At 37.3% G+C, this 15,573-nt stretch overlaps 1 protein-coding gene and 1 pseudogene across 1 annotated transcript in view; both read left to right on the top strand.

Moving 5' to 3' along the window:
* The window catches only part of LOC122342952 (NACHT, LRR and PYD domains-containing protein 3-like), a 924,523-nt gene that overhangs the window by 543,176 nt on the left and 365,774 nt on the right, over positions 1-15,573 (top strand). The window lies entirely within an intron of this gene.
* Positions 10,830-11,735, top strand: LOC122342282 (annotated as a pseudogene).

The following is a 15,573-nucleotide window of genomic DNA, read 5'->3' as shown; positions in this document are numbered from 1 at the left end:
TTTCATTACTGGTGTCACAGTGTGGTTCAGGGAAGGAGCACTCGATGAGAATATTACATTAACACACGAACAAACGATACTGCTACAGGCAGACAGAACATAACCACACTTATTAACGTGAGATCGGACACATTAAACTCAAACAAACAGGAGCTATATACCCAAAGGAAATTACTAAATTAACTAGAAACAGCTGATGACAATTAGACAATCAACAGAAAGTCACATAGAGCATGTGGAACAACAGAGTCCACAAAAAAACATTTTTGAAAAAATCTTTTCAATTATTTTATTTAATGACAAACACATTTTTATTAGTCAATTTCCTTCTGGCCTAGTCACAAATTATATGAAGCAAAAAGCATTATTTTGAAAAGACAACTTGCTCCATAACCATCTATACAGTAGTTACATCCAAACTATAATTTTTTCAAATATACATACATATTTTTGAATTCCTGCAAGTCTATGTTTTTATTTGCATGGCATTTATTCGCTCAATACTTAATTTTCTCTTTTGCATTTTTTTTCTTTTTGTATATCTTCTTTTTACTTGTAACCATCACTTGATAATAGAACTTTGGATGAGGTTAAAGACGATGGAAATAATTTGAAATGATTGTAACAAAATAGAAAATAGAATTGTATTTTGGTACAGAACTGAGCATACCCAAAACTGAATGACTGCGGGAAGTCTGTCTGGGATGACCTGAAGCAAACAGCTTTCTCTGATGCCTTCCTCAAGGACAGGGTATACAATTAAATCAGTAAAAAAAAAAAAAAACAGATGAAGAGTGCCCTGATCATACACCCAATGCAAAAATACTGATACAATGCCTGTAGTACAGGTACATCTCAAAAAATATATATATATATTGTTAAAAAAATATCTGCTTATATATATATATATATATATATATATATATATATATATATATATTCGCCTTTATGCGCTTCCTCCGATGGCTCTGATCCCAGGACTTCTGGCAAAGGTTCTCAATATACTGTTGTTACCAACTCCTATTTTTTTTTAGTCTAGGGTCACTAGGGGAAGGTAACAAAATAAGAAAAATGAAATAACACGATGAGAGGTCTCCTGATCCTCTATCCCAGCCCTCAATAATGATGAGAAGAATATAAATACTCTCCAAACTTGGTTCACTGAAGTTCAGAAAAAATATAACAACATTTTTGATAGTATAATTAAACAATTTTATTTTTCTTAACAAAACAAACGTAACCAAGACGTCGGGAGAGAGTAAATGCCAACATAACAAACAAAACAATCTACCTTCTGATTTAACGACTTAACTTACCTAAACAAAAGAAAAACTAAATTAAAGACAATAGTCTTACCTCTCTCCCTGACTATAGAAAACATGAGAAAATATCAGAAAGGGACACATCCCAAATAAATAGACACTCATCTCCTTACATGGTTGTTTTAGACCTCAAGAGACAGTTGAAATATCACCATTATATTCACACCTAGGGTTTCACTACATTTCTCACAACAACGAGAGGACAAATATCGTCTGGGATAGCGGACAAGAGACTCCTCTCGAACTGCGTCTCTGTGCTGCTTTATTGTCTGGTCAGAGTGAAGTCGTGCTGGCGTTAATTGTCATCAGCTGCATGCAATTTGCGCTACTTAGCCAGGAGAGAGAGAGAAAAAAAAAAGGGAAAAACAATCATGTGACAATACACAATTACGTCAGAGGACGTAACACCCACACCATTAAAATCATAAACATCATACGTTGTTTATAACCAAACACACACATTATCAAACTCCACTACACAGAAATGCTAAGACCTGGACAATGCATCAGCCACAATATTGTCTGAGCCTCTTTTTGTAAGTAATGTCCAGATTGAATTCTTGAATGGCAAGAGACCACCGCATAAGGCCGCTGATTTGAATTAGACATACGCTCAAGGAAAACTAGCGGATTGTGGTCTGTATACACAACTATAGGGGACACGCTACCACCCATGTATACCTCAAAGTGTTGTAATGCCATCAACATGGCCAATGCCTCTTTCTCAATAACACTATAGTTCTGCTGACACTTGGAGAACTTTTTTGAAAAATACGAGACAGGGTGCTCTACACCAAATCGATCCTCTTGTAAAAGGACTGCACCTGCTCCTGTAGCTGAGGCATCAATCTGCAATTTGAATGGAACATCAAATTTAGGGGCTTTGAGTACTGGTGTACTACAGAGTAAATATTTTGCAGCCTTAAAAGCATGTTCACAGTTGGGTGTCCAGATAAAACTTTTAGCAGTGCTTAACAAATCAGTTAGTGGAGACACAACGGAGGAAAAGTTTGGGCAGAAAGCACGATAATATCCACACATTCCTAGAAATCTTCGAAGTTCACGCTTATTAGAGGGAGCAGGATACTCAAGAACCGCTGTTATTTTGGCTTCAACCGGTTTGACCATCCCTTGGCCAACTTGCTTACCCAGGTAAGTTATTTTTCCCTTTGCAAACTCACATTTAGCCAGATTCAAGGTCAATGAGGCATCAGCCAAACGTAGAAGTACCTTTCTGAGGCTGGATACATGCTCTGTCCAAGTAACTGAATGAATAACCACATCATCCAAGTATACTTCACAGTTCTCCACATCTGCCAACACTGTATTCATTAACCGTTGGAAAGTAGCAGGAGCATTCCGCATTCCAAAGGCCAGGACAGAATACTGTAGGAAGCTGTCTGGTGTAACAAAAGCGGATATTTCTGATGCACGCCGAGTCAGAGGCACCTGCCAGTATCCCTTTAGAAGATCTAGCTTTGTTACATACCTGGCGTTACCCACCCTATCCACACAATCTTCCATCCTAGGAAGTGGGAAGGAATCAGCCTTAGTTATATGGTTAACATTGCGATAATCCGTACAAAAGCGATAGGTGGAATCAGGCTTTGGTACCAGTAAGCAGGGCGAACTCCAAGGACTTTGACTCGGCACAGCAAATCCATGTTTCAGCATATACTCCACTTCAGCTTTCATTATGTCACGCTTTTGAGGTTAACTCGATAGGGATGCTGCTTAATTGGGGGTGCATCTCCAACATCAATGTCGTGGGAACAAATGGTAGTTCTGCCAGGCACATCTGAAAACAGATCTGGGAATTCAAACAACAATTCAGTCAGTTCTTTAATTTGACTTTCCTCAAGATGAGCAAGGTAATTCCTCAAATCGCTCATGATAGCAGAGTTTTGTAAACGTGTGGAAGAAATTTGAACTTCTTTATTATGCAAACCATCATCTTCCATGGTGTAGCTTGTAACCAAAGCAACAGTGGAAGTTAACACTCTCCCAGACTTCCGCTCTTCCTCACCAAGTATTTTGTCACACTTTGTTGCATTCACACACTGAGAAGTCACATACTTTTTCAGCATGTTGATGTGGCACATACGACTTTTACACTTACGATCAGGAGTGTCAACTATATAGTTTGTGTCACTCACTTTCCAGAATCTCAGGCTGGAAGGACCTAAAAACAGACTTTCATCGTTTGTTGTGCTGTCACCAGGTGTTGTAATGCCACTTCACGAGCTTGTTGTAGTCTCTTTCAGATGGATTGAACATAATCAGGAATAGACACAGCGGACGAATGTTCAGACAACTATTGTTCACTTAACAATTTTAATGGCCCTCGCACAACATGACCAAAAACAAGCTCTGCTGGACTAAATCCCAGAGACTCTTGCACTGTCTCTCTCACTGCAAAGAGAAGAAATGGAAGACCCTCGTCCCAATCCTTTCCAGTCTCGACACAGTAACTGCGCAGCATTGTCTTCAATGTCTGATGAAACCTCTCAAGTACACCCTGGGACTCAGGATGGTAGGCACTGGACAATTGGTGACTTATGCCAAGCTCCTTTAAGATCTGCTCAAACATTTTTGATGTAAAATTTGTGCCACGGTCTGTCTGGATTATCTTTGGCAGTCAAAGGTAGAACAAAACTTGATCAGCTCTCTCACTACTGCTTTAGCTTTTAGACTACGTAATGGAACTGCTTCAGGAAATCGTGAGGCAGAACACATGATGGTTAAGATATACTGATGTCCAGCCTTAGACTTGGTAATGGACCAACGCAATCAATGATCAGCCGTTCAAAGGGCTCCTTCATAACAGGGATGGGAGTAAGAGGAGCTACAGGAATCTTCTGGTTTGGCTTTCCTGCAAGTTGGCAAATTTTACACGCTTTGCAAAAGCAGACACAGCAGCCTTAATACCAGGCCAGTAGAAATATCTGGAAACTCTGTAAAATGTTTTTGTCACTCCCAGATGACCAGACATTACATGTTCATGAGCTAGCCTCAACACCTGCGTGCGATAGCCACCAGGCAGAACGATCTGTTGTACCTCCTGACAGTTCTCATCGTCAGCATCTGGTTTCCATCTGCGCATCAGCAGTCCATCATCCCAGTAATACATCACCCCTGATTTAGGTGCTTGCCCAAGATCTGCAGCTTCAACACACTTCACTAGCGTTGAGTCTCCTCTCTGTGCTGCCATTAAATGATCTCTGCCCACTTTTATGGCCGTTTTCACCTCAGAACTGGAATCAAGCTCAGGCTCCATAGATAATGTGCACTCCGATGGAACAGCTTCTGGGACTAGAAAAGAGTAAGCAAGATCCACCACTTCCTTAAAGTTCTGTGCCTGTGCACGAGTCACTGCACATGCAGGAAAAGCTGAGGATACGCAGTAGCAAGATTAGTCAGGTCTTTCACAACTGGAGACTTTGAGACAATTGGAGTAGGGAAAACTTCACCACCTGCCAAGTCATTCCCTATAATTAAATCTACACCTTCCACAGGTAATTGTTTACGGACACCCAACTTAACTGCTCCATTGACAAGATCTGACTTCAAATGTACCATATGCAAAGGCACATTAACACAACTCATCTCAATACCTCGAACTAATACATCAAAACCTGTATAAGTGTCAGCAGAAAATGGTAATCTATGCTCAAGAATGAAAGATTGAGCCGAACCTGTGTCCCTAAGCATAACAATAGAAGCTTAAACTCAGCATCAGGATAAATAGAAACCATGCCCTCTAAAAGAAATGGCTGGTAACTTTCTACATCAGCTGTGCTTAACTTTGGTAGAGACTGAGCAAGAGCTACACTCTTAGTTTTCAAGTTTTTCTGCTTCCACAATTGACACTCTGCAATCAGATGTTCAGGGCTAAGACAATAGAAACATTCTCGTTTCTCTTTATTTACAGGTTTAATTTTTGAGTACCCTGGAAAAATTTTCTACTCTAACGGGGCGCATGAAACGAGGCGTCACATTTAGTGACGCAACGGCACCAGGAGGGACAAATTTTGACTGTCGCGGTGCGGTAAAAACAGTGCGATGTGTCAACACAAACTCATCAGCCAATACGGCCGCACTCGACAATGAAGAGACTTTTTGTTCATTCAAATGAACCACCAAAGTTTCAGGAACACAATTTTTTAAATCTTCTAGCAGAATTAATTCTCGTAATTCTTCTAAGGTCGTTATCTTGTTCGAAAAACACCACTTATCGAAGAGATTTGTTTTTTCCCTTGCGAACTCTACGTATGATTGTCTGGCTGATTTCTCGTATTGTCTAAACTTTTGCCGGTACGCCTCCGGAACAAGCTCATACACACGCAAAAGCAGCGGCTTTAATGGTGTCATAATCAAGAGCAGATTCAATTGGAAGAGTAGAGCAAACTTCTTGCGCTTTACCTGTAAGACTACATTGTAACAAAAGAGCCCACATATCCTTCGGCCATCCTAACTTCCCAGCGACTCGCTCATACGCAACAAAGTAGGAATCCACTTCGGCTTCTCTGAGCAGCGGTACAAGTTTAATGTATCTACTAGGATCAAATGGAACATCATTCGATGCATAACTCTGTCCTGCAGCCAAAGGGCTAGCCACCATCGATATCGGAGAAAAGCAGTTGAGCCTTGGTAGGAGAGTAGCGGAACTGGTTTAGCGACTACGCGCTGAGCTTCTAAAGAAAGTTTTTAATGTAATATCCCTGTCAGCCTCCGCTTCAACAGTCCTCAATTTAATCATCTGAGCCTCGCACTCCTGCTTTTTAATTTCTAGGTCTAACTCCTTTAATCTCACCGCTAACCTAGGGTCCTGCAAAGCCATAGCGTCAGTATCTATTGAATTTATACTATCAATTCTTTTCCTTCAAGCTGTTCGACCCCTTCACCATCATCGGTTTGCTTTGGTAAGATTCCTTCGTTTACTAACTTGTCATACAGCTCTTCTTTAATGACCTGTTTAGTAGCCTCTCTAGGAACATTAACCCTAAAAAAGTAAGCAATCATAAGGAGATCTTTTTTTACTACGATTATAAACCTCCGTAGTCGGCGCAAGAGATAAGCGAAACTAAATCAAATTCCATTTTCACTTTCTACTACCAATATTCTCCTCTCTCACACAAAAAGAAATCAGCCAGAAATCAAAAAAATACAGTACTCACCAATCTGTGATGTAAACGACCAAATCCTGAAATAATGTGCACAGTTATTACAGAGATACTTCACAATTTTGTTTGGAAAAAACGAACGAATTTCCGTTACTTATCTCAGCGACGGACTGAGCCCCCATTTTGTTACCAAGTCCTATTTTTTTTTTTAGTCTAGGGTCACTAGGGAAGGTAACAAAATAAGAAAAATGAAATAACACGATGAGAGGTCTCCTGATCCTCTATCCCAGCCCTCAATAATGATGAGAAGAATATAAATACTCTCCAAACTTGGTTCACTGAAGTTCAGAAAAAATATAACAACATTTTTGATAGTATAATTAAACAATTTTATTTTTCTTAACAAAACAAACGTAACCAAGGCGTCGGGAGAGTAAATGCCAACATAACAAACAAAACAATCTACCTTCTGATTTAACGACTTAACACCTAAACAAAGAAAAACTAAATTAAAGACAATAGTCTTACCTCTCTCCCTGACTATAGAAAACATGAGAAAATATCAGAAAGGGACACATCCCAAATAAATAGACACTCATCTCCTTACATGGTTGTTTTAGACCTCAAGAGACAGTTGAAATATCACCATTATATTCACACCTAGGGTTTCACTACATTTCTCACAACAACGAGAGGACAAATATCGTCTGGGATAGCGGACAAGAGACTCCTCTCGAACTGCGTCTCTGTGCTGCTTTATTGTCTGGTCAGTGAAGAAGTCGCTGGCGTTAATTGGCATCAGCTGCATGCAATTTGCGCTACTTAGCCAGGAGAGAGAGAGAAAAAAAAAAGGGAAAAACAAACAATCATTTGACAATACACAATTACGTCAGAGGACGTAGCACTGTAATAGAGACTATTCTAAGTGCTAGGTCTCCTTCCACAAAACAACTTATGCCCTCAGGTGGCATGTTTTTGAAATTTGGTGCATGACACATCATTCAGGCCTAGTTCACTGCCAGATTGTTTCAGTGCTGGAGTTTCTGCAAGGGAAACTGTCCTCTGGCACATATTCTCAGAATTTACGTGGCCTCCATTTTGGCTTGCCATGTTCTGATTGATGGGGTTTTTGTGGGAAAGCACCCTTTAGTTGCCAGCCTCTTTCAATTGTTGTTTATTCAATTGTTGATTCAAATTGAGTTAGATTAATGATTTCTACATATCTATTGTTACTGTTACATGTGTGTTGTATTTGATGTTGTGATGTTGTTGATCCCATACCGTACACATGGCTGAGGACAGACCCTGGCGTCTGCGGCAAAGTGGGCGGATATTGGAGAGTTGGAAAAAATCCTTGCGCTTTCCAACAGGGTAACCTGGCACAACTTGTTCCTGGGTGCATATTTTCTGCTGGGGCTGAACAAGGACATTATCTGCTGCATTATCCTCCTAGGTGTGATTATCCCTTGATCGAGCTGATAAATCTTGTCCTTTGGTTAAACTGTTCTGACTTTGAGGTAGAAGAAGTCAAAGAATTACCCTATAATTTACTCACCTCTAAACCATCCTAGGTGTATACAACTTTCTTCTTTCAGATAAACAATCTTTTCAGAGATTTTTTATTTTATTTTATGCTGCACTACATTTTATACTAAATTTTAAACTGCACTTCCAGTAAAAATGTAAACAGTATAATCAAAGCTTTATTGGAATGCTGATCATTTACAGTAGGCTACTTTTTACAAAAAAAAATATTTAGCATGTTAAAAAAGAGATCAAAATGAAGAGGGAAAAACCATAACAATGAATATTAAAAAACTACAGGATTACTTCATTAAGAATAGGAAAAATCTAAGCTAGTCAGATTTAGTAACTGAATAAAATATGAGATAACCTGGGTAATTAAATTGTATAAAACATATTTTGGTGTGCAAATGACCTGATTGGCTGTTCTTTACGTGGAGTTTTCCAGAAGAAGGGCAGCATTGTCTGACCTAAAACATAATATATATATATATATATATATATATATATATATATATATATATATATATATATATATATATATATATATGAATTAAATCAATTAAAAGCTTAAGATATCTACATGAATTATAGAACATAAACCCACATTAAAACCCTTAATACTAATTTTTTGGTAAATAGATTATTTAAAACATTTATGTAAATTATTCCTTAACATATTTTATTACCTCAATTATCAACCTAAACAAATCCTGAGATACAACCCCATCTGCGATTGTGCGGATCTTCATTAATCTCACTCAAATTTTGTGATTCTGTTCAAAAGACTCCTTTGATTCAATCAATACGCATTAAAAAAAATAAAACAAAAAACATGTTTAATGTAGTTAACGTATATTTTTAGTATATGGTTATACAAATATGGCAATCAATCTACCAAAAATACTATCATATTTATTATAAAAACCATGGGTTATTTTCATAAACACTGGTATACCCTACTGGAAATCTCTGAAGACATCTATTGTGTGTGAATCAGACATATCCTGTATCTGAAATAGGTCGTACACCTTAAGTGTCATGAAATTTCCATTGTCTGAGTTATCCCAAGGAAAGTTAGCATGCTAAGCGGACTCAAGTTAGCATGCTTAAGTGACATCGATTTTGAAATTCTTGTATGTATTTACTGCTGTTGGTTCATGACCATATATCAAAACAAAGAACTTGTAACTGTACTTTCATGAATAGGTTTCCCAAACTGCTCTCTACCATGGACCAGAGGTGAGCGATCTGATTACCTTAATGCTGGAAAGAATTTTAGTTATTTATTTTTACTAGCCCATCATCTATTTAAACCAGTGGTCTCAGACTCAATTCCTGGAGGGCCACAGCTCAGTTTAGCTCAACCATCTCAAAATCACGTCTGTTCCAACAGCTGTGAATCATAAAGATTCAAAATTCATTCAGTTTATTTAAAAAAACACACATATATGAACAGTAAAACAAACTCAAACTATTAATAAAAACATAGGATATACAACGAAATATGAAAGCTTTCAAGATGTTCCATGCTTAGCATCATTATAAACAGATACACTACGCTAGCATAACATTTGCTAGCAGACATTTCCCTTTTAAAAATGTATGTGTCTTTAAGAGACTCTGGGTTTGCCTGTCATGTGACTGATCACATGACAGGGAACAGAGGAACAAAAACAGTAAGACAGCATGGCTAGCAAACAGTCTCTCACTTTACAAATCTGCTGGTAATTACCTTTTTCTGGACTTTGTCTTATCTTTCCAGATACAAACACATGGATTTTGTATACACTGCTGGACACTTGATACTGTTTTTAATGGTATGGTACAAATAGACTTTTAACAGCCTATGAATACTGTGAATGCACATTTGATTTTCATTTTAAAATTGTTCTCTGTCTCATCATTTAAATACTCAAAGATCTAACACAATACAATCTGACCCCATTTAAACAAATGTAACTTGACCTATAGGCTTAAATGTCACACGGTAAAGGATACATAAACTGCATAAACACATCTTATATTTAGAAACTGAACATCATTCATTTCTAACAATGATAAATGAGATGAGGAGTAACATCTGAGTATGCCATCATATCTTTGCTGAACAGATTTAATCAGTGAACCAGGTACCTCACATATTTTTAACTGGAAATATCATAAATGTTAAAAGTGAACTCCGAGCACTTCATACTTGCTTATATAAGACAGAAGATTTGTGGTATTGATCACTTCTGTAATTCATCTCTTACAGATCCATGTGACATTATTATAAAGATGGCATTTATTGTTGAAGACTGAAGAAACATTCAGAGTCAAACATGAAGAAACTGAGGAACAAACAAAATGGCGTTAAAAAGAGAGTGAAGGCGTGAAGATTCAAGAAACATTCAGAGTCGAGCGTGAAGAAACCGAGAAACAAACAAAAATGGCGTTTATTAAAGAGAGAGTGGAGACATGAAGATTGGAGAAATGTTCCGTTTTAAACATGAAGATGCTGAGGAACAAACAGGTTGGTTTTCATTCACTCTCCTTGTAATTAAAATCGCTTCATGTTGAGTTCACATGACTCATTACCTACAAATTCTATCATTGCACTGAATGATGGGAAGAGGTTTTGAGCTTAGTGTGTTAATCTCAAACTCAGTTCCTGGAGGGCCACAGCTCTGTACAGTTTAGCTGTCTTCTTACTCTTCAACTTGTCAGAGCTGTGACCCTCCAGGCACTGAACTTGAGACCACTGACTTAAGCGCATATAAGATCTACATGTTGTCAGTCTTGATGTTTGTTTTTGTTCCATTTAAATGGCGTTCATTAATACATATATATTTTTTTTTTTTTTGCATTAGACCTGACAATGCTAAAGAGGAGAGTCAAGAACCCAACAAAGAAGATAACATTCATTCTGAAAAGACACGCAAAAAGAACTCAAAAGACAGCAAACAGAAGATATCTCACCTGCAAACAGTGTGGAAAGAGTTTCAACAGAAAAGGAGACTTTGAAGTCCACTTGAGAGTTCACACTGGAGAAAAACCTTTTAGCTGCCAACAGTGTGGAAAGAGTTTCATTCAAAAAGCGCACCTTAAATACCACACGAGAGTTCACACTGGAGAGAAACCCTTCACCTGCCAACAGTGTGGAAAGAGTTTTACTAAACCAGGAAACCTTAAAGAGCACATGAGAATTCATTCTGGAGAGAAGCCTTATGCCTGTGAGCTGTGTGGAAAGAGTTTTATTCAAAAAGTGCACCTTAAAAACCACATGACAATTCACAGTAAAGAGAAGCCTTACATGTGCCCTCAGTGTGGAAAAAGTTTTAAACATAAACAACACCTCGTTGTCCACATGAGATTCACACCGGAGAGAAACTTTTCACCTGCCAACAGTGTGGAAAGAACTTCACTAAACAAGGAAACTTTAAAGACCACATGAGAGTTCACACCGGAGAGAAGCCTTTCACCTGCAAACAGTGTGGAAAGGGTTTTACTAAAAGAAACCTTAAAGACCACTGCAGAGAATACATTCGGGAGAGAAGCCTTACTCCTGCTACTTAATGCACGAAAAAGTTTTGCACATAAACAACACCTCGATGCCCACATAAGGATTCACACTGGAAAAACCTTTCACCTGCCAACAGTGTGGAAGAGAGTTTCACTGAAAAAGGACACCTTAAGAAACACATGAAGATTCACACGTGAGAGAAGAAGTTTACAGGTGATCAGAGTTTCAGAAGTAAAGTAGATCTTTAACATGTAAAATCACACCAGAGTGATTACTGTTCAGTGTGTCATGTGATTAACTGATAAATTCAAGATATGCTTTCATGCTTTGTCTGGTGCTGAGCCAGAGATGGTCAAGTGCTTTATGTGTGTATTTAAAAAAATAAATAAAGAGAAGCATTAAAATTTGCCTGAAAGTGTAAAATTAATTACCAAATTCAGAAATTGTGAGTTGTCAACTTTTTATGCAATGTGTTATATATACAGTGCCTTACAAAATTTTCATACCCCTTCTTGTTTTCACATTTTGTTACTGCCTTATGTTAACCTACTTTTACCTCTTAAGACCATTATATTTTGGTAGGATTTCTCTGTCTGTACATGAGCACATTCAGGGCTTTTTAGATATTCCAAATGATTGGATGTCTTCAAAAATGTCTGAAGTTAATTTAGTGACACAATTATGAAAATAAGACTAAATATTTAGCTGATGCATATTTACAGCCTCAAGTCTTCTTTGTTTGATCGACAAGCTTTGCTATTCAGCAATTTGTCATTTATCTGCCGTCTTTCTCTCCTCTTTACCTCTTATGCTCTGTCAGGTTGGATTAGGGGCAGATGCACATGTTCATGTTTCTCAGAATATTTGAATGGGTTAAATCCCAGGCTATGGTTGGACCAGTCTTGTTATGTTCTTGGATTCATCATCCTGTTGGAGGAACCTTCTGCCCAGTTTCTGAATGCTCTGCACTGAGTTTTCATTAAGGATATCTCTACATTTTGATTTATTGAGTTTTATTCTACTCTGATGAGTCCCTCCATCCTTGTTGCTGAAAAACAGCACAAGACATCACACTTTACTTTTGGATGGTACTCTCCATGTGATAAGCAGAGCTGGTTTCCTTAAAACATAATGCTCTGAGTTGTACCACTGTAATGGTAACTGGACAATCTTCAAATCAGCTGTAGGCAAGACATGAGAATTCTGGGCTGGTGTAGAGGTTGAAAAAAAAAACAGATCAATATGATTATCTAAAAAGTAATGCAATTAGTGTTTTATAGTGTTGCACTTGCCTATAAAAAGGAAAAAAGGAAAAAAAAAAAAATCAATGATTTGAGTGCATCCTTTGGAGTATCAGTAGGGAGAGATGTGCTGTGTTGCGTGTCATTAACAATACAGATTGACACAGAGACAGCCTTACAGTCTTTGCCTTTTACTTATTTATGAACATTTCTCATTTTCAGGTAACAAATGTGTCATAATGGTTTTCATTATAAGTTAAAACAAAATAGTAGTCATGAGACTACTTACTTCTGTGAATATGTTTTAGAATGATGTTGTTAAATCGAACAAAGATCGTATGCAGTAACTTCATGCTAATTAGCATGCTAAAATGAGATCGCACGTGGTTTGAGTTGAACATCGAGTTGCATCTTCACAGCGTGGATTAAAAGTGTATGTTGTGTAGTGGAAGTTATGTTATGTTTTGTTATCTTTTGTTTTCTTGAGTTTAATCCTTTAATAATGGATTGTTGGAATAGTGTTTCACTTTAATAGCGTTTTCTCGTTCATGAAAAGTGTCGTCACTGATTGTTATCTAAAGGATAATTCACTATGTATTCAGATAATACAAAATGAATTTAGTTATTATAGGAGAATTGATTTGTATTATTGATTAAGAACATATTACTGTGATTCAATGTACTCATCCATTCGTTGATTCAGTTCTGTTATTAAGTAATCTATGCTGTTGAATGAAAGATATTGTCATTACCAATACAGATTGACACAGAGACAGCAGCACGAGTCTTCGCCCTTTACTTATTTATGAACATTTCTCCCCTTTATCAGGGGTGTAACACTGGCATGTTTTAAACCCAATCCCTTCAGTCTGTGTCTATTAAAAGCAAATGAACAATACAGCTTTATTGTCCTCAGCCTTTTGGAAATTACTTGGGTCCATTGAAAACTGACCAGCTGGTTCCTCAGTATGTCTTTATGTTTCACTCTCCTCTTTAATAAACACTGTGTTTCCGTGTGTTCGGAGACTTTGCCATGTTTTGCCGTGCTATCTAATTCACTTTTATTTTCACTAAAATGAGTCACATATTTGTAATAAATGGCTTTATATAGTGAGATCTTTCTAATCACTTAAACATAGACATTAAAAATACTATTTTGTACTTTACACACCTTTTTATTGATATATAATTTTTAACTATTTTCCTGGAACTTGTGTCCCTTTCCAGGTATGTCACATGAACATTAATGGCATGTCTGTACCTTAGACCTTAAATGCATTTAAAATGTAAAATATGTGAGCCCATTATGAGTCCTTTTAACAAAGTGTATTCATAAAAAAGTAAGTGCATTTGAGTTGTGTCCCAATTCAAAGACTACATCCTTTGAAAGATTCGGTCTACTCAGACTAAGGACACTGCATGAGTCTAGCCTTCATGGAAGTTCCTGATTATCGTAGCAATGGTGCGTGAAGAGAGCTGCACCAGATGTTACTTGTTAATGAAAATGGAAAAACGAATTGTTAGTTTTTGACTTTTAATAATCAAATGACACTTTAAATGTTGGGCTACGACTTACTAAAATATTGCTATGGCATTAAAAAATGCTAAATATAAAGCTGATCAATGTCGACTTATTTTACCAAAATTGTAAATTATTTTCTACATCAAAGGAAATGCACATTTAAACAAAATATATTAAATATTTAACTTTGTTTAGTTTATGTAGGTTAATATATAGTATACTTATTGCCGCTTGCCAACTGCAGCTATTTAGGGTTGCTGTGCTAGGGGTTGCAATCCTTGAATAGTCTGAGTCCTTGGCGGTTGCATCGTGAAGAATGGTCTTATGCACGCGCCATGATGCAATTGGCCTACAAATTAGGCCATTGTAGCATCGGTCTTTGACTTGGAGCGGCCATCGCTTTACGTTGCCATGATGTAATCGGCCTTCAAATGGGTCCTTTGAAAGCCGTAGCCTACAGATTAGGACACAGCTATAGAGTGGTAAAAGTGTCTGGCAAGGTGCAATACTAACTAATGCTACAGTTACAAACTTTATCAGGAACAATGGGTACAAAACAGTAGTTGAACTGTGTCACTGCTGTTGGCTTGAGGAGTCTCACAATTGGAAATGCGGTTGAGGTTGAACTAGTTGTTTGCATCACTCACATCCTGTTGTTAAGAAACAGCAAACAGTAAAAGTCAGAACAATTATGCTTATAACTAAAGTAGTTAGCTATAAATAAAAAAAAAAAATTACAGAGAAAAAAGCTACATTGGCGCATTTTTAATGCCTGCAAGCCTCAAACAATTACAAGCTACAGCTATTAAAAGTAACAGTATTGCAACCTATTTTACATACACACATATATGTTTTGCACAGGCGTACAACAAAAAGGACTTGCCGTGTGTAGTTACAAATCAGAGGAGCGCGGGCGAAAGTGCGGTGTAGGGTGTGTGTGTGTCTGTGTATGCTGACCTAGGTTAGATGCAGAAATATAAATTGTCCTTTAGTTTAAAAATTTCGACCATGTTTGATTCCACCCTGTTAAGTTACATCAAGGACAAGTTTTATGTCAATCCCTGTTCTAGGTGTATTCAAGTAAAAGCACTAGCGCATATCCTGAATGAGTTACAGGACTTCCCGGTCTAAAAAACAAATGTTGTGGATAGTTCGATAACCCAGCAAGATGAATATGTATGTATGTGTGTATGTGTGTGTGTGTGTGTGTGTGTGTGTGTGAGAGATCTATACATAAGCACAGGTATGTCTATGTGTATCACATATATATATATATATATATATATATATATATATGCATATATATATATATATATATTATACATCCTCAATCACT

The sequence above is a fragment of the Puntigrus tetrazona genome, chromosome 4 (genome assembly GCF_018831695.1).
Source record: "Puntigrus tetrazona isolate hp1 chromosome 4, ASM1883169v1, whole genome shotgun sequence".
NCBI lineage: Eukaryota > Metazoa > Chordata > Actinopteri > Cypriniformes > Cyprinidae > Puntigrus > Puntigrus tetrazona.
The sequence above is the reverse complement of the archived record's forward strand: the minus strand, read 5'-3'. Positions and strand labels throughout refer to the sequence as shown.